Genomic DNA, 27,545 nt, shown 5'->3' with positions numbered 1-27,545 from the left:
AGGAACAGAAGTCCAAGACATTTTATTAGGACTGAGTACTGAATGGTTCAGCTGCCTCTGTCTTGATGTGCTAAAATGAAGAGATCTCCTGATTTTGAACAATAGTTCCATTTATGTGATGAACCCTTCTTCCAATCATGAAATATTATGTGATATTTTGCTTAAGGCTAATACTAATATCTTATTTAGGATTTTAAATATCAATGTTCACATGTGAAATTGGCTCAGAGTTTTCTTTTCCTATCATATATTTATATTTCAGTCTTTAGAATATTGTTTGTGGAAATTTTTCTTCTTTATTGGTGCCCTAGAACTACATGGCATAAGAATTTACTATTCCTTAAAGATCTATAGAAAAAAATTCTATTTCCTAGAAGCCTCTTGGTTATGGCACTTTCTTAAAAGATAATTCTTCAAGAACTTTCCTAATTTCTTCCAGTATTGTTGGTCTCTTTAAGCATGATTTGTCTTAAGCCAACTTTTGACATTTTTATTTTCCTGGTTTTCAGATATATTATCAAGTTCTTATTTTACTTCTCTTATTTTTCCTCCAGATCTGTGGTTATTTTCTTTATTCATTCTTATTTCCATGTATTCATATTTCCTCCCTTTTTTTCTTATTAAATAACAAAATAATTTATATTATTGCTTGTATTACAAAAGTTTTACTTGTAATTTCCACTGCTTTTTGCTTTCCAATAATTTGATTCCATATTTTAGTTCTGTTAATTCCTTCATTCTGCCTTCCTTAGGTTTAACTCTTTCTTCTAATTTCTTAATTTTTTAAAATAATTATTTTCATTTTTTCTTTTTTAGTAATAAGGTGATATGAGGTTATGAATTTTCTTAGAAGTACAGTTTTGATCACATTCCTCTGGCTTTGATAACTACTATTCTCATTATCCTTCTTTTGTTGATATTCTGACATTTTGGCTTTGATCACCTTTGATACAGAGTTGTTCAGAGGAGCATATGAACATTTCCAAAGGGTTGAAGGCTTTGCTTCCATTTGAGGAAAAAAAAAAAACAAATGAAAACAAAAACAAACAACTGCTTCTAGTTGTACATGGTAAAAATATTTTATGCTCTTTATACCTTGTAGAATGTGTTGAGATCTTTTCTATGGCTTAATGTATGATCAATTTTTATTACTATTTCATGGGAGCCTGGGCAGAAGGTAGTCTTTTATTTTCAGAAGGAGTTTAACAGACGTTTATTATTTCAAGCTTGTTATTTCTATTATTCAGGTCCTCAATGTTTCTATTTTTCTGTCTGCTTGATTTGACAAGGACTGAAGAAAGGCATTTTAAACTTGTCACTTCAAAAATAAAAGTAATGCATTCTCATAAATAATTTTTTTAACTCCAAATGGTAATCGTGGTACTTTTTTCCTTCCCTCTCCCATTCTCAGTTCCATACCCAAAGATACATGCTGTTAACAGTTTCTGGCTTTAGTATGTGTTGTAGAAATAGATAAATAAATTGTATGCTACATTATGTATAAAATATATAACTATATGTCTTCAGATTTATCTTTTCATTTTAAAGAACTAAAATTTTGCAGCCAAGCCCTCATTCCATCTCTCTTTTTTTTCCTTCTTCCCTCCTCCTGAAGCTGATGTATATCACTCCATGATTTTTATACTTTTATTTTTTAAAGATTTTATTTATTTATTTATTTATCTACTAATTTATTTTAGAAAGAGATAGATCGGGGGCTGGGAGAGGGAGCAGAAGAAGAGGGACAAGCAGACTCCTTGCTAAGCACAGAGCCCTGATGTGGGGCTTGATCCCAGGACCCCAAGATCATGACCTGAACTGAAATCAAAAGTCGGACACTTAACCCGCTGAGCCACCCAGGGGCCCCAATTTTTGTACTTTTAATTCATATCTATATATTCAAAAACAATATATGTTGCATGTATGGCTACATATGTATACCATATATACACCATCAAATTATCCATCCTTTGACAATTTGATTTTTACCCTACATCATTCTTTTGATATAAATTGTTATACATTGATGTAGTTAGTCATTTATTTTAACTGCTAAATAGATTTGTACTGCCTACATAAAACCGAATTTATCCATTCACCTACTAAAGAACAGGTCATTTCTACTTTTCTAGAAAGGTGTACTTTATACATGTCTGCTTATATACAATAGACACAGCTTCTCTGGCTGGACATCCAGAAGCAGACTTTTTGTATGGTAGAATATGGGCATCCTCAACTTTCTGAGCCAGTGTCCTAAAAAAATGTGTTTTTCCAAAGTGGTTATTCAGTTACTCCTCAGCACATATTTTATTGGGTGTTTAGTATATGACAGGTCTGTTCTAAGCTCTAGGGATATAGCAATAAACAGAAGACTTATTTCCTGTCCTTCTGAGGTTTACATTCTAAGCCGAGAAGATAGAGAATAAATAAAAATATAAAACACCAGATGGCAATTAGGGCTTTGAAAAATTAAAGAAATATAAATATAAGGGGTGGACAGAGAGCAGTTGGGCTGGGGTGGGGTGAGTAAACATGGCACTATTTTTAAGCAGGTGGTCAGGGAAGACCTGTCCAATAAAGTGAAGTTTAAGCAAGAACCTGAATGAAATGAGGGAGAGAGACCCGGGGGCCTCTTTGGAGAAACCATAGTCTAGGCTGGGAGACTAGCAGGTGCAAACAGTAGGTGAGCTGCGGGAGCAGTGGGAACCAGCCTGGTGTGTTTGAGGAACAGCAAGGAAATTGGTACCCTGCAGGAGCAAATAGCCAGGAGGTAGATCAAACAGGGCCAATGTAAACTACGGTAAGGACTTAGGCTTTGTATCTGAGTGGAATGGGAAGCCAGTAGAAGGTTCTAGAAGAAAAAGTGACTGGATCTGACTTAGGTCCTAAAAGGGTGACCTTGGCTCTGGTGTTGAACAGCCCTAGAAGACTGTCATCATAATCCAGGGGACAGATGGATATGAGTGATAGCTGTGGAGGTGATCAGATTCTGGATATAATTTGATGTGAGAGCTGCCAGGGTTTACTGATGACCAGAGGTGGGGAGTGAGAGAAAAAGGGCTCAGGGCTGCCTTGGATGTTTTAGTCTTTAGCTGCAGAAAGAACAGACTTACCACTTAATGTGGGAGGAGTAGATTAGGGTCTTAAATCTGAGACCCCTACTGGATACTGAGGTGGAGAGAACAGTCATTTCCAATTTTTGCAGACAATCCAGGGTTTGGGACCTGAGCAAGTAGTATTGCCATTGACTGGTTTTATGAATTTATTATTTCCCACCTGCAGTGTGTAAGAGCTTCTGTTTTCATCAACACTTCAACACTTGATGTTATCAGACTTATTTTTGCCAGTCTGATGGGTTTGAAATGGTCTCATTATCATTTCAATTTGCATTATCCTGATTCCAGTGATAGAGCATCTTTTGTTATGGTTAGTGGCCACATGTGTTTCCTCTTTTGTGAATTGTCTGTTTATCTTTTCAATTTTATTTATTGGTTTATAGGGGCTCTTTATAAATTCTCAATATTAATCTTTGGTAGGTTCTATCAATTGCATATCTCTTCTGCGAGTCTGTGGCTTGTCTTTTCACTTTATTTCTAATTAGTTACTCAACCATCCTGTCTTAAATAACATAGGAATATTATTTCTATAAACCCCCATAACCAGTGAAGGAATTAGAGCAGTTAACACTTTCTTCCAGTTCTCCCTGTTCCACCTCTCAAATGTTTCTGTATGCTCATTTTTGTCCTAGTATACTATAGTTATCATATTATTACTTCTCACTGTAGTACTTTTCTTTCAAGATTTATGACATGTAAATTTTGTACCATCACAATAATCCGATTCTTTCAGCTGAAGCTTGTCCCTTCCATACTTATTCTAAATCACCCTTCAGTTGTTTACACAATCATATCATATAATTGCTTTGAGGACAGGTGATATATTTCCCAGCTCTCTACATATTTGAGAGTGTCTTTCTGTCTTTCTGCTTCTTTTAAATGTGGATGACTACATGGTCGTGATCTTTAAGTCACATTCTTTTCTTTTTTCAAAACTCTTCTCAAGTCAATTAATGCTGACAAGAGTTCTGAGGTCAGTAGTGTTTTTCCTTTGGGTCAGAGGTCAGCAAACCTTTTTCTGTAAAGGGCCAGATAGAAATTATTTAGTCTTTGCAGGCCCCATGGTCTCTGTTGCGATTACTCAGCTCTGCTATTGTAGTGTTAAAGCATCTATAGATGTGTAAACAAGAGTGTGAATGTACTCCAAAAAACTTTATTTACAAAAATAGGTAGCAGACCGGATTCAGTCTGTGTGCCATAGTTTGCTTTTGGATGATTCACTTCGATTTGCTTGTAGGTTCTTTTTTATACTCAGAGTTTAAGAACTTTCCCCCAAGTACTTATTCTCTGTTAATAATTCTGGAAACATGGTTAGTTGTTCTCATCTTTGGAATTGCAAGAAAGTTTTCACCTATCAGTTAGAACAAAGGCTAAGTTCCTATACCAAAAAGATCTTAAAAATACCATGGTCCTTATGTAAAGGAGGTGCGACATACAAAATTATGCCTTTTTTAGGTAACAGTGCAGTAGGCAGTTGAGGCCTGCTGCAATGTCTCTGCCATCTGCCACAGATGACTTTCCTCTCGGGGTCAAAAGCATATGGGAGTGTTCCCAGATAAAAAATAGACACCCAGTTCAACTGGAATTTCAGAAAAACAATGAACACTTTCTTAGTATAAATATGTCTCACGCAATAAATGAGATATACTTACACTAAACATTTATTCACTGTTGATCTGAAATTCCAGTTGAACTGGGTACTCTGTTTTTATTTGCTGCATCGAAGCAATCCTTATCTACAACCACCAGGAAGGAGGAGAAGGACTCGGAAGACACAGGTCCAGTCCTTCTAAGAGAAGACCTCCAGAGTAGCAGACACTCCTTCCTGCCCACATTTCATTGCCTAGAATTTAGACATGTGGCCATACCTACTTAGAAGGAAGCCTGGGAGATGTAGTCTAGCTTGTTGATCATGTGCTCAGCTAAAATGGTATTGTTACAGAAGAAGGCGAGAACAGCTCTTAGGGGACATTTAGTAGTCTGCCAAGTTATATCTTCAAATACTTTTCTAGTTTCATTAGATGTAAAGTCTTTGCTAGAGACATCAATTTCTCTAAATTTGATTTTCGTTCTTTGTCCTCCATGTTTCTCATCTCTTGTCTGATTACTTTAACCTCGTTGTCCTTTTCCTTTGTATCTGATGTGGTTTTAAAAAGGTTATCAACATTGGGGCGCCTGGGTGGCTCAGTTGGTTAAGCATCTGCCTTCGGCTCAGGTCATGATCTCAGGGTCCTGGGTTCGAGCCCAGCATCGGGCTCCCTGCTCTGTAGGAAGCCTGCTTCTCCCTCAGCCTGCTGCTCCCCCTGCTTGTGCTCTTTCTCTCTGTCAAATAAATAAATAAAAATCTTAAAAAAAAAAAAAATAAGGCTGTCATCCATCCCACTATTTTTCTGCCAGATATCCCTTCTTTATCTTTCTCATTTCTAATCCATTTATTACTTCTACAAAGGTATGATTTTTTCCTTCTCGATGTCTTTCCTTAGCTCTTCCAACTCCTTTTATATCTCATTTATTCTCTTGTCATTTCACTTTTAATATATTTTATTTCCTTCAGGGTGTAAAACATTTGTTGCAATTTTTTTTCTATTTATTATAAGAGGTGAGTTGTTTTCTATAGTATATCCTTTCTTTCTCATTTGATTAATATGCTCCTTTATTTCATCTTCTCTACACCCCCCCATTTAAAAATGTTTACATCAGTCTTTTAATTTTCTTCCCATCCATCTTTGATCAGGATTTGCTATTTAGATTTTCTGTTTATATGAAAGAGAGTGGAGGAATTACTTTTGAGTACCTTGGACTTCCTGTTAGATCCAGCCTATGAGGAGCTTGGAAGAAAGCAAGAGGAGGACTCATGAAATGTAATACAAGATTGGGCTCTCATGGTTGCAAAGTCTATTTTTTTTTTCCTTTTATGTGGCAATTTTTTAAAATTAAAATTTAATTGAAAAAATCTTTTAGGAGAAAAGTTATGCAAGCCTGCATCTTTCATACTTAAGCCCAGATGTGAATTGCCACATATTCCTTCAATCTTTTCCTATCTGGAGGAAGAACTCTTGGTTAGTTGACTTTTGGATTAGTAGGGAATGCAGGCAATTACAGGAATAGAGGAATGGAATCTACAGTGCTAGAGAATATTAAAGGACACGCAGAGTTTTACTGAATTAAGTAATGGAGAGGTTTTTAGATGTCTCTCCAACTTCTGCTCCATGAAGATGAAAGTGAAAGCTAGCTCATTTTTTTTCATTCTGTTGAAAAAGGTTTGGTTGCTCTGGATTAGGTCTGTAATATCAAAGTCAATTGCCAGCACACTTTCTTAGAATGGTTAGGACTTAGCTTTCTATTCCAAGATAATAAAAGCATATTTCAATTTTCCAGTAATATGGCTTTCTACCCAGATTGCACGGTGTTTTCACAGGATGTTCTAACTCATAAGTAGTTGGGTGGGTGGAGACATTTAAAAAACGTGTCTCATATTTTAAGGAAAACTGGAATGCTTTTAAATGAAAATCACGATTCTTAGGATAAAATAAAAACTTTTATATTTTTATGCGTGTTTTTCTTAAAATATAGGAATACAATCTTAATAATGCTGATGAATATGGCTACTGTACCACTGAAGTTTAATTATGGAGATGCTGGTGCTGAAAAAGAATTTGAATCTAGAAGAAAATGTTTGATACATGATTTTTGATAAACTATGGGCTAATATTGTATAGTAACTGACAAAATGCAAGTGACCTTAATTTTTGGCATGGTGTTGTGGCCAAAAAAGCATCTCAGTCACCAGAAGTGAAGTTAAGTAGAGATAGGATGTAGCATTTCTGGAAGTTGAGGGAAGAACTCTCTTTTGGACAACTCTTATAATTTATACTCTCCATTTTAAGCATATGCACACAGACATGTACACACATCTTCTTGCACTCTAGAGAGTTGCTGGTCAGCCAGGAATTTCTTGAGGTACCACTATTTATCAATAATAATGACACAATCATCATTCCATTCTTGAATCATTTTATAGTGATTTCTGTGTGTGAAAGCTGTAGTAGGTATTACGGGGGGTCTGAAGAGAAGTAAAAGCCCCAGGAATCCTCCCCAAAGAAGTTTAAAATCTAGATAGAAAGGGAGACAATATTCAGTTACAGTTAAATGATAACATAAGATTGTTTATGATCAAGTAAGTAATTCATAGCAAAAAACAAACAAACGAAAAAGAAAATCCCAAGCAGAATACTAGCCCAGGGGAGGAAAAGACCACAATAAGCTGAGGGCAGGGAAATTATTCAAAAATATCTATTGTGTGTGCCAGTTTGCTAGGCCCTGTACACATTGAATTAAGTAGCGTCACTACCCTTTAGGTTAAAAATTAATAATTGATGATAATCATCCTGGGGACAGAAATAATGTCATATATCTAGCCAATGCAGAACATTAAATTAGTAAATCATTTACATTATTATTGTAAATAATATTTTTGTAAAATATTGTGGGATGGATGACAACCTATTATTGTGGGATGGATGACAACCAAAATAGTGGGATGGATGACAACCTATTATTGTAAAATAGGTGATGAAGAAAGAAGAATCTTAGAAATCTTATTTATTATTTCTCTTGATTACAGTAGTGAATGTCTTGCTAGAGAGGTGTGTTTTCTGGAACTATTCAGTTCAACATGAAAGTCTTTTTCCAAGAAATATTAGCAGGTAATGTGTCTTTTTACTGTTGTATGAAAAAGAAGTAAAGTCTACAGTATTGTCCTAAAACTGAAAAAATGCTAACTCTTCTGAGGGTCATTGGTCTTAACTGCCGCAGACACATAGTTTTACAAATGCTTCATCCCAAATTACACATTTCATCTGTGAAATTCACTGGCAAACACTTGTGCCTCTTAGAATTGCCAACTTCTATATTCAGAGTAGAAATCATCCATAGTTTATAACAGAATGACATTAGACCGGGGGTTAAGACACTTGGTTCTATTTCTGGCTTCGACATTTTTCCTTGATTGTGGTTCACCAAAACAGTATTATTGTGTCATTAACAAAGTCAAAAGTTATGTTTTAAGGATATAGTTTGCATCTTTAAAAATGTTTTGCCTACCTTGTCAGAATCATAGTGTACAAGATTGTCTTGTAGTTGTTATTAATATAGCTGTATTAATTTCTGAGACTATTTCAAGGGAAACTCTAAGAAGCTAGGTTATTTTTTTTTTTTAAGATTTTATTTGTCAGAGAGAGAGAGAGCACAAGCAGGAGGAGAGGCAGGCAGAGGGAGACGTAGGCTCCCCGCTGAGCAAGGAGCCAGATGTGGGACTCCATCCCAGGGCCCTGGGATCATGACCTGAGCTGAAGGCAGACGCTTAACAGACTGAGCCAGCCAGGCATCCCAAGAAGCTAGATTATTAATTAGCTTTGCTCAAAAGAGGAAAATATTAGCTTTTCAAAGTAAAACAAAGGTAGAATTACTGTTAGCTCTTGCTTATCCATGATATTTAGGATGAAGAAGACTATCAAGATATCAACTGTGAAACCCACAGTTAATTCCAAACCTCCTTTCAGTTACAGCGGTCCCCAAACCCATTGTTTTACCAAATATCTCACTGGAGCAGTTAACAAGTAGCCACAGGATTTAAGTTTGGCTCCTTTTCCTTTCTCTTGCCCTCCCTCTGGTGGAGGTGTTAATGAGTGAAATGCCCAAGATGGGCAGCTGAAGGGAGCTGGATCCAAGGGTTTACATTCTCCACTAATTACACCATCAGCCTTTGGAATGGCGAATGACTCGCTGATGTCTGCCACTTTATAGATGCCCAGATAGTGTCCACTTTGGTCTGTTTAGAATACATCTAAATGAGAGCTCAAACCGTTAATAAAATATTATTATAGCTCATGCCTTCAGAAAGGAATTGACCTAATTTTTAGCTGGGTTAAAACGTTCCTAGTAAATAACAATAAAATAAAGAGTATAAAGAGTTCCTAGTTGGGGAAACAGGATACACACCTGCTTTATAATAAGACTGTAATCAGAATAATGTTTTTACATTTTGAAAGCTCCTTCACTTGTATTATCTAGTTTGATGCTCTCAACAGCCCAGCTAGCTTGGGAAGGTGCTGTCACAGAGGTCCCAGGAGAGGATTAGGGCCCAGATTTCCCCAATCTTCGTTCTGTGCTACTGTCCCTGTCCATTCAGATAGCCTAATACACATAGATACATATGATAGCAATTTATCATAGTGATTCTTAAAAATATCCCCAAATTTTAGAACATCATGATCATTCCCATCCTAACAGAAATAAGATACGTATAATAGTAACTTCTCACAATGGCTCTTAAAAACATTCCCCAATATGGAACATCATAATCATGCCTAACCCAGAGGTAAGATTAAATTAGTTACCCACAAAGCACAATAATTAGGACACAACAAGCTAAGTAAAGGTTAGTTAATGTTGTTATTATTGTTAAAAACCATGGTAGAGGTAGTATAGTGTTGTGGAGAAAAGCATGGACTCTGGAGCTGACCCTCTGGGCTTATTCCTGGCTCTGTCACACAGTTAGTTATCTCATGAAGTTGTGTGTAAAGCTCTTGGAGGAACACCTAGCACAGAGGCGGTGCTATCTAGATGGCAGTCAGTATTATTACTTGAGAGCTCTAATACTTATACACGGAAGTAATAGTTTGCCTTAAGTCACAAGGTAAATGATGGAGCTAGACTGTAATCTTGATGCTTCCATTTACCTTTTATAGAAATGTCTTTCTAGGTTATGTTATTTTCCTACAGTTTCTAAAATGTGTTTACCTCCTCTCATGTCTCCCTCCATGGCCAATATTTACTCTCCTTTACCAAACTGAAAATCTTTTTCAAAATCAACATTTATAAAAATTTCCATTGCAAAAATCTTAACCCTAGATGTCCTCAGCTATGAAGTACTCAGTTTAGCCATGCATGCACATTTGCATTTGTAAGGAGTTGTTTTGTGCTTGAAATTGTTTTTTCTTTCTGGACATACTCTATAAGCCCACTAGAGGTACACTACTTGAACCCTGCATTTCTATTCACTTCTTGTTAATTTACTCAACAGTATCTAGAACTGGATACTGCTATAGTCCAGTGGGCTATTCAGTAAATTACCAAATGACTGGTAGGCATTCCCTCTATTTTATTCTTTCTTTCTTCTTTCTTTTTTTTTTTTCTTTCTTTCTTTCTTTCTTTTCTTTCTTTCTTTCTTTCTTTCTTTTCTTTCTTTCTTTCTTTCTTTCTTTGTTTGTTGTTGGCTGACTAGTTTTGTCAGGGGCTGTAACGAACATGCAAATTTCATGGCCATATAAAGATGATCCAGTCCAAATCTTTCCTCTAATTGAGGCTGAGGATTTAGTTGTATATTCTCGATTCTTGGCACCTTCCACTCTGAGGAATATTAAAAATTAAGGCACAGGTATTCAGGCTCCAGGGAGTGTGTTTTTATTTGTTTGTTTGGTTTTTTCCTCATGGAGAAACAGGACCCCAGGCAGCGGACGGGGAGCAGGGGATGGGAAGGTGTCTTAAAATCTTCAGGGGGTAGTGTGGTAAGAAAGAAGGAAAAGGTAAGCAGACCCCGTAGCTTCTTGGTTTTGTTCCTTTTTTTCCCTCAGGATGGTGGTGGCAGCTGATCAGACACAATAGCTGGCAGTCCTCCGCCGGAGTGAGGATACAAATGACCCTCAACAGCACCAGCAGGAGGACTGGGAAAGGGAGTAGGGGTGTGTCTGGGAGAGGGTGAGGATGAGGGTGACAAGGTGACAAACGCCGCCGCTTCAGCGGGCTACCCCACTCCAGCCCCGGGAGGATGCGAGCCGGTCGGTAAGCCACCTCCCCGGGGGTGGTGGGGCGGGGGTGGGGGGGTGGGAAGGGGAGACAGAGGGGCGGTGGCTTTTCCTACCAGGGGAGGGGCAAAGGGTGGAGGGAAGCCTGAGTCAGCAGCCCCTGATTGGCTCGTGTTCTCTCGTCGCGTCTCCGGATTGGGCCATTTGCAGCGGGAGATGTTGTGAGGCGCGGCGGGGCGGAGCGAGCCGCCCGGGGTCTGAGGCAGGCCTCGGAATGGGTGGGGAGGGGCTGCGGTTGTGCTCTGGTCCCGGAGCCGCTGTGACCTGTAGAGTGGAGCGGCGCAGCCACCTTTCCTCGGTTCCGCTAGTCGCGCCGACTTCATTCAACTATCTGCAGATTTAGAAAGGAAAAATAATTGAATGAACAACGCTGCGACCCCCTTCCCCCAACACGAGAAACTATTTTGCTGTTGGGCGTGAAAGGACACTCCCTTATTATCTTGAAGTGGCACGTCGCATCGCCGCTTCTTTCCTCTCCCGCAGCCAAAAAAAAAAAAAAAGCCAAAAACAAAATACAGCGCCAAGATATGTTCCCCGCAGTCTGGGACCTGTGACCCTTCAAATTCGCGAACCCAGCCATAGCATTGTCCCCCTCTCGGCCCCTGACAACCAAGCACCTAGTCTTCTTCCCCAGGAGAAACCGCGGTTCCTGGCCGCTCCCGCTCTGCGCTCGGCAGACTGGAGAAGGCAGGGGAGGTTTTGTGTGTGCCTGATTTTAGGGGGGGGGGGGGTGCCGGCGGGCCACTGAGGGCTTGTAGGTCGGAGACGCCTTGGGAGGGGGTTGGCGAGTACCCCCTACCCGGGCTAATCCCCCTTCTCCAGCGTCGGTTCCCGGGACCGTATTATTCAAGACAGAAAATATTCAGCCTCAGAGCCTCCCCTGGGGAGGGGAGGGGAAGGAGGTGGAGTGGGAGGAGGTGGATCCAGGGAGGAAGAAGCGAGAAATCCGCCCCCGGGAAACAGCTCGGCGCGGCAGCGGAGCGAGGCACTTCTGTCACTTGGCGATCGCGGGCGCCCGAGCGCGGCCCCGGCCCGGCCCGGCGAGGCGAGGGGAGAGTCCGGCGGCCGCCGCCCCGCCCCACGCCCTCCCGCGGCGGCCGAGAGCCCGGGGCCGGCCGGGGCAGGTCGCGGCGGTGCCTGGGAGCGGCCGGCCGGGGGCGGCGGCCTCGGAGCGCGGCGGCGGCGGGCCAGCGCCGGATCGTCCTCCCGCTCGGTCCGGCTCGCGCCGGGCGTGCGGGGCGCGCTGCCTGGGGCCAGCCAGCCCCGAGCGGATCCAGTCGCCCCCGCTTTCTCCGGTGCGTGCCTGTTTTACTTTCCGCCTTAGCCGAGAGGGCGCAGCGCCCGCGGGCGGGTGGAGAGCCCGGCTCGCCGCGGGCTCCCTCCCTTCCCGCCACCTCAGGCCATCCCGCCCGGCGCTGGCGCGGGGCCGGAGGGAGCCCGCGGCGGGCACCCGGCGGGGGCGGAGGGGCCGCGCCCGCGTGTGCGGAGCGAGGGAGGGCCGGAGGAAGGAGGGAAGGGCACAAAGGCCGGCGGCGGGCGCCGGGGTCCGGCCGGCCGGCCGTGGAGGAGGGGCGCCTCCCGTCCGCTCATGAATATTAACCGAGCCTGCGGCCTAGCGCGTCCCGGCCGGGCCCGGCGCCCGGCCCGCGTCCCCGCTCCTGCTCGCCGCCGCGCCTCGGAAGCTGGGCCAAGCGGGCTGGGAAGGGTAAGCCCCTTGTTTTTTGTTTTTCCCCCGGGTCTCCCGACACCTTGTTTTAAAAGTACATATTTGGGTCTCCCTTCCCGGGAGATCGAGATTACCGACCCGCCTCTGGAAGGGGCGGAGGAAATAGTGGTAGGTGGGTGGTGGTTTTCTTTTTCCTTTTTTTTTTTTTTTGTCTTCCCTAGGTGGCCCCAGGGAAAGGGAAAGATAGTGTGTCGAATGGTAGTTTGGGGAGCAGCAAGTAAATAAAAGTTGCCCGGGCTGCGGCTTCATTTTCGTCGCTCCAGAATAATGCCCCGGAGAGGGAGTTGCGCCCGGGTCCCACCCGCGGCCGCGCACACCTCCCCGCCCAGCCCCGCCGCGGGCCAAGCAAAACAGCCGCCTCCTCGGGGGCAGCCTCGGGGCGCAGGGGCACGGCTGCGGGCGCCCAGACTTACCCCGCCCGCCAGCAAACGCCGGCCGAGCCGGCGCTGCCCGCCTCCGAGGCTGGCTTTTTGTTTTTATTTTGGTGGGGGGTGTAGGGGAGCGATCAGGGTTTCTGAAAAGTATTACATTTTAATCTCGTGGGGAGAAAACTTCCGTTAAGTGTACGTATCTGGGTGATGCCCAAGAGCCTATACACTCTCTCTTCTGCCCAGAAAATACATTAATTAAAATGCACTTGAAAAGGGAATTTTTTTTTTCCTGAAGGCTGCACACCAACCAGGCGTGTTTGACGCAACCACCGTGCAGTTCCGATGCTTCTCATTTTTTCCCCTGATTTATAGGTTTTTCCTTTTTTCTTTCTGTTTTGTCTGGGAGGACTATTTCCTCTTTTCGTGCGTGAGGTTCATCAGCAGGGACCGAATAATCTTTCTAAGTGTTGGAACCGCGAACTTGGTGTAGACTTGTGGCAAGGCTAAGGTCAGCGTCCGGAGAAAGTTCATGCCCTTAACTATTCCCTGTTCCAGGAGAGATCTCTTTGGGAGCTGACGCTCGAGCCTTCGCGACCCACTCAGATTCCTCTTGGTCACGGAGTAGCGCTGGGAGGAGGAGGGGGACCGCTTTCTGCAGTTGGCCTCATTAGCTGCCAAGAAGACCCGTCTTCTTTGTTTTTTAAGTCTCGAGAAATGGACGAAGACGGTGAAGTCAGTTGAAGTCCGAAGAAATCCATCAGGGCGTTTTGAAGGGGCTTCATAAAAACATTTCATTCCCCAGGCACATTACTTGTTTCACCAGCCCTGCACCTCCTCGGAGCCTGGTGTGGAATTCTTCCCTTTTTGGTGTGTGGTGGCATTCCACCCCCCCAATGTGGACTCCAAAGGGTTGGTCCCTTCTTTGTAATTTGAAATGAAATGATGGCCACACGTCGGACTGGTCTACCGGAGGGAGATGGTGACAAGCTCAAGGCCTGCGGGTCCCCCACCTGTGAGGTAAGCACAGAGGCAGCATCTTTGGGCCACTGTCTACAAGGTGTCCTGCCTGTGGGGTGGGGTGGAGTGGGGTGGGGGTGGGTCAGCTGCCATGGGCCTCAGGAGAGGCTTTGGGGCCTTTGGGCTGATCTGTGGGAGTGTCCCAGCTTGACCCTAGGGCGGTGCAACCTTGCCCATTTTTGTTTCCAGGAACTTCCAGTGATTCTTCTGCAAGAAGGGTTTCTTCACTTTGAAATTCCCCATCTTGCCCATGCATCACCTCAGAGTAGGGAATTCTCCCATTTCAGGTGACTGGGCATACTGCAAGTGTCTCTCTTTTCCTTCAGTTCCCATCCTCCAGTAGTTTTGGAGTTGGGCTGGTTAGGGGATGCCTTTGTGCATTTTGTGGGTATGTATGCAAGATTGGCTACCAGAGGTGGAGAGAGGGCAGCCGGTATGCTTGTTGTAACGGGACCTCACACTCACTTTGGCTTTGATGAGTATTCTGGCTTGCTGTTGATGCGGATCTCTGCTCTGGGTAGAAAAACAAGTCTTTTCCCGTGGACAGTTTAAGCACAGCCCTGAAAAACAGATTTATAGAGTTGTAATTCCAACTCCCTGAAAAATCTCCTGACATTACTGTTCTTTTATTTATGCCCTTCTTTTCACTGCTCAGAAGTTCTGTGAGCTGCCCTGGGGTGTCAGGTGGCTTGCATTGCCTTTAGACCATCATCTTTGGGAAGGCTCAGATGATTATATGCCAGGCTTCCTGAAATTTTTTGAGCAGGCAGGACAGAAATCAGAAAATCCATTGATTTATGACACCCATATGCCCTGTTGCCTCTTACATTCTTTCTTCTCTTTATATATGTATATATATATAGTCTCTATATGTTATATTTCATTCTGTAACGACTGTATTGTGTTTACTTGGTTACTGGTTTCTGTAATTTGCTTGCTAAATGTACTGAATATTGTTACCCTTTAAACTTTACTTTTGAGCCGTCTATATTTTTATTGAAGGATTGAATAGATTATAGTAACATCCCCCAAAGAGGCTTTACTCTCACTATTTCTTTTGTACCTTGTAAGTGTTAAATTTTCACTTCACGGCCATCGAAACAAGGTCTAGTTCTTGAGTGTGTGAGTTTGGCATTTTAATAAAAATGAGTCAAGTTAAATTTTTGTTTTTAAAGCATGCAGAGAAACTTGCTTCATGTAGCTCACTTCATACTGGATTAGAAAGTTTATGCAGAAAATACAGGGAGGTGGGTACTGTACAACTCCTTAGAACTAGAAGTTTACAGTTAGAATCAGTGTTTTACTTTTTGACACCTGTAAACACCTGCTTGCAGGTGAAAACGTGATTAAGTATAACACCACAATCCTCTGATCATGGTAAACCATAATAACTCCTTTTGGAAGGCCTACCTCCAACTTGGAGATTGCTTAATGTGTATTGTAGTTACATAATAATATGTACTGTGGTCCCAAAGCCTCATTTGTCTTTGTCTTGTGAATACTTTAATTAGCATGCTATTTGCATTATATTTGCAAAAACTAATATTATTTGTTTGTTTGTTTGTTTGTTTTTATCATTTAAGGGATCTCCCAAAACCAAGAATTTATAATAGATACATCTTGTCCTTGGCTAGGGAGCAGTGTTTCCAGTTGCAAACTTGCTTACATTAACACTGACAGTTAGGTATTTTTTTAAGGGCTGTGAAATTTGTTTTCATTTGACTGTTACTGCTGGCATAGGCATATTATTTGCAGTTTGGGGACCAAGAAAACATTATATTGCCTGTATTTTGCTCATTTAAAGATTATACACAGAACTTGAGTTTGGTATTAAGCTATCATATTGTTTCGATTTTTAAAGAATAGGTAGGTATTTTTTGCTTAATATGTGGGAATGGAAATAAAGGGGCTGTATGCTGTCAGACGGCATTTTAAAATCTCAGCTTAAGGAGTAATTATTGCCTGTTTCATTGTTGTGTATTTAGCTCTCACTGATACTTCTGATGCACTTTAAATCTTGTGAGTATTTACTAGTAATAAAGAGAGAGTTGCCACTGGAATACTTTGGGTTGATATATATTCAAGTCTTTGAACACTGCACTTAATTTTTGTGCTTAATTTTATTAGAAGTATTACATTCTAGAGTTGTATACGGTCATTCTTTAAAAACTTTTAGAAACCAATAGCTAAATGTGCGTTTGTAAATTTACGTGTGTTTTTACCTAACGAAGACACGAGCATATATGTCTTAATATTAATGTTGTTAATCAGCCAAAAAACTTAACTGTGCAGGACAGAAGAAACTGATATAGTAAATTAATAGGAATCTCTGATTCATGACTTATCTAGTTAATTCCACCTTTTATAAATAAGGGCTACTGCTTTGTTGAAGAACATTCAGAAACTTGTTCATCTTATATGTTAGAATCTAATTGAGTTGGTACATGAATAAATATAAGCACCCCTCCCCAAGGATATATTGGAAGGTTAAAAACCAAACAACTAACAAACAATCCTCTTCAAATAATGAATTGTGACAATTCAGTAGACTATATCTTGGGATTGTACAGTAAGGGTGGCACAATTCTACTCATGCAGAGTTATAGACTTTGCATGTCTGCAAATAATCGTATCACTCACTCTGAGCTGGTAAGTGTGTTTTGGTGTGTGTCTGTGTACAGCCTGGTCTGTGAACTATTCTGACATCTCGCCTTGAGTGGCTTTGCTCGCAGAATCGCTTAATTTAGACCCTGAATCCTTGATGATGTGATCACCCCTTTCATATCCTATAGAGCTCATCCTTCAAGGTTCAGCTTGCCTCTTTTTTTTTTTTTTAACCAAAGGTGAAAACTTATTCCTCAGCTTTTTAGACCACATTATTTTTCCTATTTTTTTTTTTTAAGGTTTTATTCATTTATTTGACAGAGAGAGTGAGCGCACAAGCAGGGGGAGGGGCAGAGGGAGAGGGAGAAGCAGACTCCCCTCTGAGCAGGGATTCCCTGCACAGGGCTGATCCCAGGACCTGGATCATGACCTGAGCCGAAGGCAGACGCTTAACCACTTAACCGAGTGAGCCACCCAGGCGCCCCTATTTTTCCTATTTCTAATATTTATTTTACTTTTTATCTGTAGGCAATAGTATTGCCCAGTAATAGAATTTTTAGCACTTTCATTGCCTGTTGTTAAATGTGTTTACTGATGCTAATCAGTATTATTTATTAATTTATTTCATTTTATGTCTGGCTTCTTCATCTAGACTAAGATTATCCTATGACTGAGTATTACAGCTGATGAAAGATAATTGTAGGTTGATTTTGGAATAATGTAAATAATACAGCAAGGCATTTTTCTGTGTGTGAACTCATGAGGATTCATACTTTTGCTCCTCTTTCTGGAATACTGTGCACTTTGTTTTTATCCCAGACTCCCTTGTTCCTTCTCAGGCGCTCTTCTGCTTTCTCTCTCTCTCCCTGGGGTTCCTCGTCCTCTCTGCCCCTTTCACGTGGGCTTTACATAGAGCCAGGCTTTTGCCATTCCTCTTCTCTTCTCTTTTTCACTGTCTGGGTTTCATTTTACGCTCTCCCATGGCTTTAATCTGCATGCTGGGGACTCCAAATTTATAGCTCAATCCCAGGTTTTGTAGTTGATCTCCAGACCTATGTAGCCTTTTGCCTATTTACTAAACAGTTTTGTGGGGTTTTTTTAATTGCCCACAGGCATTTCAAACTTAACAAATTCTACTCTTACCAGCAACCTTCCCCTCTTGCTTCTTTTAGTGAGTAGCACAGCTATCTCCTTATCTGTCCCAGTCAAAAACCAGGTTATCATCCTTGACCCTTCTCTCTCCTCATTCCTCCTATCCAAAGTCCTGTCGAGTCTGCATTCCACATCCCACTGCCACTACCTGAGTTCAGGTCAGCTGCATCTCGGTGTTGAGCCACCGGCCAGCCAGGCTTCCTAACTACTTTCCCAGTTGCCCAGCCTTGAGCAGCACTCTACCCCTGCCATAGTCACAGTGCTCCTCCTGAAATCGAAGGCCGATTGTTACGTACCCCTGTGTAAAACAATTTTCTGGCTTCTCATTGCCTTTGGGATAAAGTTCAAACTCCTGAGAAGTCTACAAGGACAGTAAATAATCTGGCCCGCCCTTCTCCCACACTTCCTATGCTTCCTATGCTGTCCGTTCCACAAGCCTCTCCACTTTGGGTCCTTGCACCCTTCCTTCCACCTGCCCCTCCTCCACCCCTCTCTCTTCCATGCCTGATTTTCCTCATCGTTCTGGTCTCTTCTTCAACATCACTTCCTCAGGAAAGCCTTTCCTGACCCTCCAAGACTGGATTAGCTGCCCCAGAGCATTATCCCAAAACACCCTGTACTTTATCAGGAATAGTGCTTGCAAGTTATTTATCTCTATTCCCCCCTGGACTGCAACCCCCGTAAGAACAGGCACCATGTTTGCTTCTCCTGTGTCTGGCTCATAGTAGGTGCTCAGTAAATAGTGTTGAATTAATGAATATGTAGGAAGGGCTTTAATTTTATTCACTGTTCACTTAGATTCAGTACCCTGTACTGTCTTGATTATCCGCCTACCTCATTGATCCCTCCTTCTCACTTCTCAGTACCTGGATTTCCTCAACTTTCTGGCCTGCTAAATCTTCATATACATCAGAGTTTGACCCTCTTTTCTTCTCTCTGTGCTCACTTTCATGACTTTAAACATCAAGTATATACTGATAATCCATACTTATGTCTATATATTTGTGTGTGTGTGTGTGTGTGTGTGTTATCTCTACCCATTTGGTCTCTATATCCCTTGAATTCAGATTCCTACGTCCACCTGACCACTCAGTCTCCACTTGAATAGTAAAGAGGCATATCGAAAACCGAACTCCTGATTCTCTACATCTCTTCCTGCCCACCTTCCTAGTTTTCTCCTCCTCTCCAGCACTAGCCCTCCTGCCTTCCAGGTCAGGCTTCTTGGAGTGATCTTTGATCTCTCTCATGCATACCATGCAAATCTGGTTGACTGTCTCACAGCTTCAAGTACTTGCCAGCCTCGAGTCTGTTCTCCACACAGGAACCAGAGCGGACCTTCTGTAAATCAGAGCATGTCACTCCTTTGCTCACATTCCTCAGGAGGCTTCTCGTTTCCCTCAGGGTTAAAAGCCGAAGTTCTTCTGTGCCCTGCAAAGCCCTGCACAATTTGCCCTCCCACCTCCCGAATCTCACCTCCTGCTGCTCTCACTGTCCTCACTCTGTACTAGCCATTCTGGACTCTTGTGCACACGCACTGGGTATGGCATTCCCCAGAGCCTTCCCACCACTAGCTGTACCGTCCACTTGGAGCACTGTCCCCGCTCAGGCGTCCCCAGGGCTCGCTTCCTCATCTCCTTGAGGTTTTGCCTTGAGGTCACCTGAGTGAGGCCTTTGCTGACCATTGAGTTTATTGAACTCCTCTCCCCTTCTCCCATGACACAACCTGCCCTCCTTCCTTGCTGTGTTTTTCTCCCCTGTCACTTACTCTCCATGTAACATGCTTATCCATCTGATTTTGCTTGTTTGTTCGGGCAGATCATATATCTAAAATAAAAGTGTTAAGTGCAGTTTGTTTTGTTCACATGGTATTTTCTGTGCCTAGAAGAATGCCTAGCCCATTATTGGCCCACAAATATTTTTTCCAATGAGTGAATGAATGAGTGAATCAAGACTAAGAAAAATTCTAAAATGTTACTGAGTTTGTATATGGGTACATAACATGTGAATACTTAATGTAGATTGTACAGAAGTGTGTGGGGTATGAGTATTTTGTCTTCTAGACCTCCATTTCCATTAGGACTGCTGTTCACATCTTGGTGCCTTTTTTCTTTGCATCTTTCCTCCCTTTGGGAAGCTGGTAACCAAGTAACAGTAACCCAGTGTGTAGCACACATGTATGAAATAATTTGCACTAAGAGGTGAGATAATGGTAATTAACACACCAGTGGATGGGGAATCAGGCTGGTGGGGAAACTATAAAAAGACAGTACGCCTGTATTGGTAAAATTTTTTTTCTTAAAATGAGTGGTGTTCTTTATTAAATATCTTGTAATATAAACATTTCATTACAAGTTAAAAATGATCACGACATTGATTATGGCAAAATGTTAGCAGTTGTTAATTCTAGATGATGAGAATTTGGGGATTATATTATTTTTGTATTTTCTCTTTTTTGCTTAATTCCAAAACTATGATAAAAAGACACCATTTACAGATTTTTTTAAAATGGGCAATATGTTACTAGTCTTGTGGAAATCTGGTTTCTAGAAAACCTACACTGCTTAAAATAATACTTAAATACTCTTTCAGAAGGATACACACTACACAAAACAATACTTGAGTATTTTTTTAAAAGCATGTGTTTTTTTTCAGGGGAGGCCGAGGATTCATTCTAGGCTCATTGTACTACCATGTAATATAACACTATTATTTAACTTTAAACATGTGTTCCTTTGTATACCTGAGTCTGTATGTCAGAATACCATTGCATGTCAAAAGCTTTATGCTGCGGGTTGGGATTAAAGGGAAAGCCTGCCAGAATTCAGACTAGCAGAAGCAGCAGCAGGTACGAAGTGACATTTCAGCAGAAGTCCCGATTTGAATGGATTGGGTGGGACCCTATCACTAGATACAGGCCATCAACAAATGAGTACCCCCCGGCTGCAGAAAATTTCTCCATACATTGTCAGTGTTCCTTAGCATTCATTTCTTCTAAGATAAACATTTTGTGAAGTCCTTATTCCTTGGTTACGGAATCTCTGATCCTTTCTTCATTTCTTTAGTTTTCACCAGGTCAGATAATTCTAGTACAAAAGTGATAATCCGTTTCTTTTGTTCTTTGCTTTGTGAAGGGACCTGTCATCTTACGATAGTTAACAATATGGTGATTTCAGCGTGAGCAATGTTAGTGTGGGTAAAGACGCACAGATGCGTTACTGAATGCAGCTACTTTCTGTTACAGAAAGACCATATGGGAGGCACTTGTTTTTCTTTCTGGTTGATGTGATTAGATTAGTAAACAAAAAGGTTATTGGACTTAAAGATTGTCCTATTATTTATCTAATTTTAATTGACCATGAAGAATTAAATATGTTAAATCTTATGAGCCTTCTATATGTTCTGTTGGTTTGGAGTAGGAAGACATCTTCATGTAAAAGCTTCATTTTGGATTGCTTCCACCAAAATAGTTTTTGAGTGAAGCTTCATATTCTTAAAAAAATTGAGTATTGTGCAAATAGGTTATTTCACAATAAAATCTGGAAGATGGCCTTTTGTACTTCTAAAATAATCTGAGAGACAAATGGATACACTGTACTTTGGTTTAAAAACTAAATGTGATGGAAATTGTTTTTTGTAAGTCCTCTTTCTTCTAGTTATCTATTAATATGCAAGGAATCCCCTTGTGTAGATTTGTGAATAAGGGAATAGATTGAGAACCCAAATCTGATATTTCTGAATGCTCACCTACCTTTGGGAAAGTTTTTAGGCAGACCAGAGCAAACTATTATTATCAAAAACTGGCAAGTTAAAGAATGTATTTACTTTTCCTTAGTCACACTGGCTGCTGTTGAGTCTTCTATTTGATACTGGACATGTTTTTGATTCAGAATTGGTTTCTTCTTGCCTTTTCCCCTTGTCGCACACCCCTGTTCTGGATCCACATCTGGCACTCAGGAATAGTGCTACATATGGAGTGCTCCTCCTGATCCTGCAACTTCTTTTTCCTTCTTATAACCAAGTGAGGACATAGTCTTAGTCTCTTGACTTACACTCTTGTTCACTTCATTAATCTTTCATATATCTTGAACTTCTTAAGAACTTCTTAAGAAAATCAAGATGTTCTTTTTTTTTTTTTTTAAAGATTTTATTTATCTGAGAGAGAGAGAATGAGAGAACACGAGAGGGGGGAGGGTCAGAGGGAAAGCAGACTCCCTGCTGAGCAGGGAACCCGATGTGGGACTCTATCCTGGGACTCCAGGATCATGACCTGAGCCGAAGGCAGTCGCTTAACCAACTGAGCCACCCAGGTGCCAAGATGTTCTTTTTTCTTACAATGTGGAGAGTATCCTTAAATATCAATAGCTAGAAAGCTGGATTTGTGATCACATTTCTCCTGGATATGTCTTATCTCCTGTGATCTTGGGGATTAATAGGTATCATTTTTTTTTTTTTTTTAAGCCTCAAGATACCTAGGCATCTTTAATTCCTAGAAGTTTGCTAATAAGTAAAGATTCTATATTTAAAAGAACTTGTGTTAGCTTGTCAATGAGTCTTACTTTCTCCTTTGGGTTCTGCGTATTGGCTTCTGGAAACATATCTATCTAGCGAATGTGAAGGGAAGGAAATGCTCTGGGCACCCAGTTTAAATCAGATATTTATTATAATGCTTTTAGGAAATGTTTTCAATTTACTTTTGTTTTCATTTAATGATATATTATAGACACCGTTCTCTGCCCATAGGGAAGATATATACGGTTGACCCTGAACAGCACAGGTTTGAACTGTGTGGGTCTACTTACATGCGGATATTTTTCGACAAAAACAAGATAGTATTGTAAATATATTTTCTTTTCTTTATGATTTTGTTAATAACATTTTTTCTCTAGCTTACTTTACTGTAAGAATACACTATATAATACATATAATATACAAAATATGTTTTAATCCACTGTTTCTGTCATCAGTAAGGGGTCCAGTCAACAGTAAGTTTTGGGGAATAGAGAGTTATAGAGAAATTTTGAACTATGTGGGGGTTAGCACCCCTTCTGTACATGTGGGTCTCTCTATGTAGATGGATAGTGGATAAATAGACATATACATACTTAGACACACACACATACATATATCTTACCAATTTTGTAAATGGAGGAAAAGAAACTTAGAAAGCACTGTACAAAGGTATTATTTTTTAAGATTTTTATTTATTTATTTGACAGAGAGAGCGAGAGAGGGAACACAAGCAGGGGGATTGGGAGAGGGAGAAGCAGGCTTCCCGCTGAGCAGGGAGGCCGATGCGGGGCTCCATCCCAGGACCCTGGGATCATGACCCGAGCCGAAGGCAGACACTTAACGACTGAGCCACCCAGGAACCCCTGTACAAAGGTATTTTTAAGGATTGTAATATGGGAAAGAGATAAGATTTATTCTGTATGGCTATGGAGGGCAGAGCTAGGATCAGTGGATAGGTAGATGAGCCAATATTCAGCTCAGTATTCAGAAGAAAAAAATTTTTAATAGAAGGTAACTGAGATTGAATGTATTCTTTGCAGATAGGATGACCTTCACTTGGGGAATAACAGACAGAATTCCTGTGTTGGTAGGAATTTAAGTCAGGCAAATCTGAGTGATCATTAGAATCACTTGGACAACTTATAAAACCACAGATTTCTTCTTTCCACCATTAAGCTAATGAATTGGAATCCCTGGAAGTGAGACTGAAAAGCCTTAACTTTTAAAAAGATCCCCTGGTGACCTTCCAAGTTTGAGAAAAACAGGACTAAAAGACATTCATAGCTCCTTCCAAAGTCTGAATTCTAATGTACCCTGATTTTGGAATTTTTCCGACCAAATTGAAATCAGTGTAAAGAAAACAGGCAAAAATATGGAGAGAAAATTTAAATGACTAAACAAGTGAAAATTTCAAGATTAAAATTGTAATTATTTTTCTCCTATTTGTAATCATATGTATTTCTACATGTCATTAGTATTCCGAAGTAGTATTCTTTTCGGATAAAATAAACTTTATGTCAAAGAGCACTTTAAAATTCAACAGTGATACGTGACACACATTTTTTTGTGTATGTTATACGTTGATCAAAAGTTAACATTTTTAAAACGATAGAGCTCTGGTTCTGTTCATATTGAAGCTATAGTTACCTTTTAGCTGTATTATAAAAGTAATTTGTTTAGTGTCATTTACAGAAGGGTATATTTTCTTTAAGCAAATAACTGTTAGAATAATTTCTCTTGTGCATCTTATAGTCATTTGTTCGTATTAGCTATCAAGAATAGGAAAAGTTACAATGGAATAAAGTATGTGTATACTTATTCTCTCTCTGTATGGGCTCTTTCATATTTGTCATTCATATATATATCTGTGGTGCTCTTAAGTATACATCATGAAGGGTTTCAGGAGGTATTCTAACATAATAATAATAAACAAATCATCAACAGAAGAATTCTGTCTACATACCCTTCCTCATTTAACACCAGCGGCTATACTGTCTGTCTGTTGAATCAGTCTTGTCTTTCAATCTTACGGAATGTGAGATGCACTGGATAACACAATGCAAATACAATGTAAGCTAATCACAGGGCCCAATTGCCAATTCTGCAAAAGAAGCAGGATTTCTTGAAGTCATCGAAAGTGGTGTTGGAGAAGGAGCAAAGCCACCGACAAGATAAGGAGGATCTGGCAGAGTGAGACCAGTAAGCAAATGAAGAAGGCATAACCGAGGTTGATAGGCATCTCAAAAGAGAATGATTTGAATTCAAAGGATTAAGAGAAGCCTTTGAGAAAACTGTGATGGCGTATATGCGATGTATTTCTTGTCTTCTAGGAAGTGAGGTTTAGTTTAGACCCCATGCTTGAATCTCTGTTTCAAGAGACACTAAAAAGCGGGTATGAATATATCAATAGAAGAAGGAATGGCAGTGGTGAATGGATTTCTCTTTTGCTTTCTTTTCCTAGGATAAAGACGGTGCCTCTGAGTTAATAGGAAATCCCAGCTTCCCTAGTTGACTTTGATATAAAGCTGTTGAAACAGAGGTCCAGCGCTGCTTCTTCAAAGTTCCTCCTGTTATACCAGTTGTTAGATACCCAAATATTTTAGAGTTCTGAATATTTTACATGCCTTTATTGAGGTATGATTGATATGTAAAAAGCTTACATATTTAATGTGTACTGAGAACTCAGTGGGTTTGGGGATAAGTATACACCATGAAACCATTCCCTCCATGAAGGCCGTGAACGTTAATCATGACCTCAAGTTTCCTCTTGCCCCTGTATTATTGTTACTGCAATTTTTGTGTGTGTGTGGTAAGAGCTCTTAACATAAGATCTATCCTCTTAGCAAATTTTAAGTATACAGTATTGTTAGCTATAAGCACTAAGCTCTGGAGTAGGTCTCCAGAATCTTGCATAAGTGAAACTTTGTACCCTTTGACAATCACCTTCCCATTTCCCCTACTCCCTAGCCCCTCGCAATGTACTCTCATCTTCTGTGAGTCTATTTCAGATTTCACATATAAGTGAGATCATATAGTATTTATCTACTTTTCCATGACTCGCTTATTTCACTTAGCATAATATCCTCCAGGTTCATTCATGTTATTACAAATGGAAGGATTTCTTTCTTTTTTAAGTCTGAATAATATTATCTTCGAGATCCTGATTTCAGTTCTTTTGGATAAGTACCCAGAAGTGGGATTGCTGGATCATATGATAGTTCTATTTTTAATTTTTTGAGGAGCCTCCATGTAATGGCTGTACCAATTTACATTCTCAGCAACAGTGTGCCATGGTTCTCTTTTTTCCCCATTTTCACTAACACCGTTTGCATTTTTTTTTTTTTTAGTAATAGCCATTCTAACAGGATGAGGTGATATCTCACTGTGGTTTTGGTTTGCAATTTCCTGATGATTAGTGAGGTTCAGCACCCTTTACATGCGTATTGGCCATTTGTATGTCTTTGTAGAAATGTGTGCTTAGGTCCTTTGCCCATTTTTTAATTGATATACTTTTTTGTTTTGTTTTGTTTTTTTAGCTGCCTTCATTTCTGCCTCTCACTAGTTTTGGCTGCCTAGAGCACCAGCGATGCCTTAGCAAAATGTGCAGTTGATTAAAAATCATACTAGTAGGTACAGTTACACTATAGACTTAGTGGGAGAGACTAGGTATGCCTGGAGCCTTTCTTGGGGTGGTATGAGCCAAACTAGAATCCCCAGATGAAGATAGTGACAGAACTTCATATCGTAATCGTAGTTTATGGTTACTAGAACTGCATCTGCTCTAGACAAGAGATAATGCAAATTGTCTTCAGTTTAGGTGAGGAATTTGGAAGAAGAATCATTTTTCCCTATTTAATCCTTAGCTTCTGTCACCACTCTTGGCTGTCTTTATTTGATCATAATCTTGTATCTAACTCTTACTTTAAACTAGTTACTGAAACATTGTGTTTGGATCAAGTGGGATCTCTAGGGAAAAGGTAGGCAGATACTTAAGGCTCTGAACTTTTCATATATATTCAGGATGCATAAGGATACCAAAAACACATGGCTTAGAAAGTGGATACTACTTGATTTTGCCAAACTGTGGTGAACTGTTTAGCATATTTTTGACAGTATGTCTTTTCTAGTTGGCTTTGAATTGACAGCCGACCAGATAGCGACTTTATTTCAGTCTCTGAAAAGGATTTCAAACTTTAGAAACCAGTTTGTGTGATTAAGAGGTAAAATATAAAATGCCGATAATCAGGAATAAGAGGAGGCATCATTCCGAGCCTGCAGACATTAAAAAGATAGAAAGGGAATATTATGAACAACCTTATGTCTGTGAATTTGACAGTTTAGATGAAATGAGCAGATTTTGTGTAAGGATTCTGTACCCATTCAGATCTGTTTGTGTATATGGGGGGAGTGGGTTCCCAAACCAAGCCGTTCTCCCAACACCAGCTGGGTATCCTACAATTCAACTCAGTTCTGACACTGTCTACCTGGAGACAACACCATAGCATCAGATCCCACAGATTAAGGGCTCAGTCCTATAAGACTGCCCCCTCACCCTTTAGCCACCAATTGCGAATCCAGGTTTGTTGCCTGACCCACCAGCTGTAGACGGCTGTAGATCGGAGGTTCCAACCACCCCCTCCTTGGGTTCAGTTAATCTGGTAGAGTGACTCACAGAACTCAGAGAAACATATTACAGACTAGATCACTGGTTTATTACAAAAGAATATAACTCAGGAACAGCCAGATGGGAGAGACGCATGGGGCAAGGTACTGGGAAAGGTGTAGAGCTTCCATGCCCTCTCCAGGCACACCACTCCCCCCAAATCCTCTCGGGTTCAGCAACCTGGAAGCTTTTGAACCCCATCCTTTTGGATTTTTATGGAGGCTCCATTACATGTGCATAATTGATTGCATGGTTAGCCATTGCAAATGATTTGAGCTCCAGCCCCTTTCTCCTCCCCAGAGGTCAGAGGGGTGGGATTGAAAGTTCCAACTCTCTAATCACAGGTTTGGTTCTCTTGGCAACCAGCCCCTATCCTTAGGTGCTGTCCAAAAGTCACCTCATTAACACAACAAAAGACACCTTTGTTACTCTTACCACTTAGGAAATTCCAAGGGTTTTAGGAGCTCTGTGCTGGGAATGGGGATGAAGACCAAATATGTATTTCTTACTATAAATCACAAT

At 40.8% G+C, this 27,545-nt stretch overlaps 1 protein-coding gene and 1 long non-coding RNA gene across 2 annotated transcripts in view; one reads left to right on the top strand and one right to left on the bottom strand.

The window, feature by feature from the left end:
* Window positions 1-10,557: 10,557 nt before the first annotated feature.
* LOC118523235 (uncharacterized) lies at window positions 10,558-12,647 on the bottom strand. Its single transcript, XR_004911000.2, has 2 exons — window positions 11,599-12,647; window positions 10,558-11,312 (listed from the first exon to the last, which is right to left on the bottom strand). It is a non-coding gene; the product is annotated as an uncharacterized LOC118523235 (long non-coding RNA).
* Window positions 12,063-27,545, top strand: part of ARHGAP21 (Rho GTPase activating protein 21) — a 132,768-nt gene continuing 117,285 nt past the window's right edge. The window contains 1 exon segment of the mRNA XM_078075252.1: window positions 12,063-12,276. The gene's annotated coding sequence lies outside the window, so the exon portion shown is untranslated.

The sequence above is a fragment of the Halichoerus grypus genome, chromosome 6, assembly GCF_964656455.1.
Source record: "Halichoerus grypus chromosome 6, mHalGry1.hap1.1, whole genome shotgun sequence".
Lineage (NCBI taxonomy): Eukaryota > Metazoa > Chordata > Mammalia > Carnivora > Phocidae > Halichoerus > Halichoerus grypus.
The sequence above is the reverse complement of the archived record's forward strand: the minus strand, read 5'-3'. Positions and strand labels throughout refer to the sequence as shown.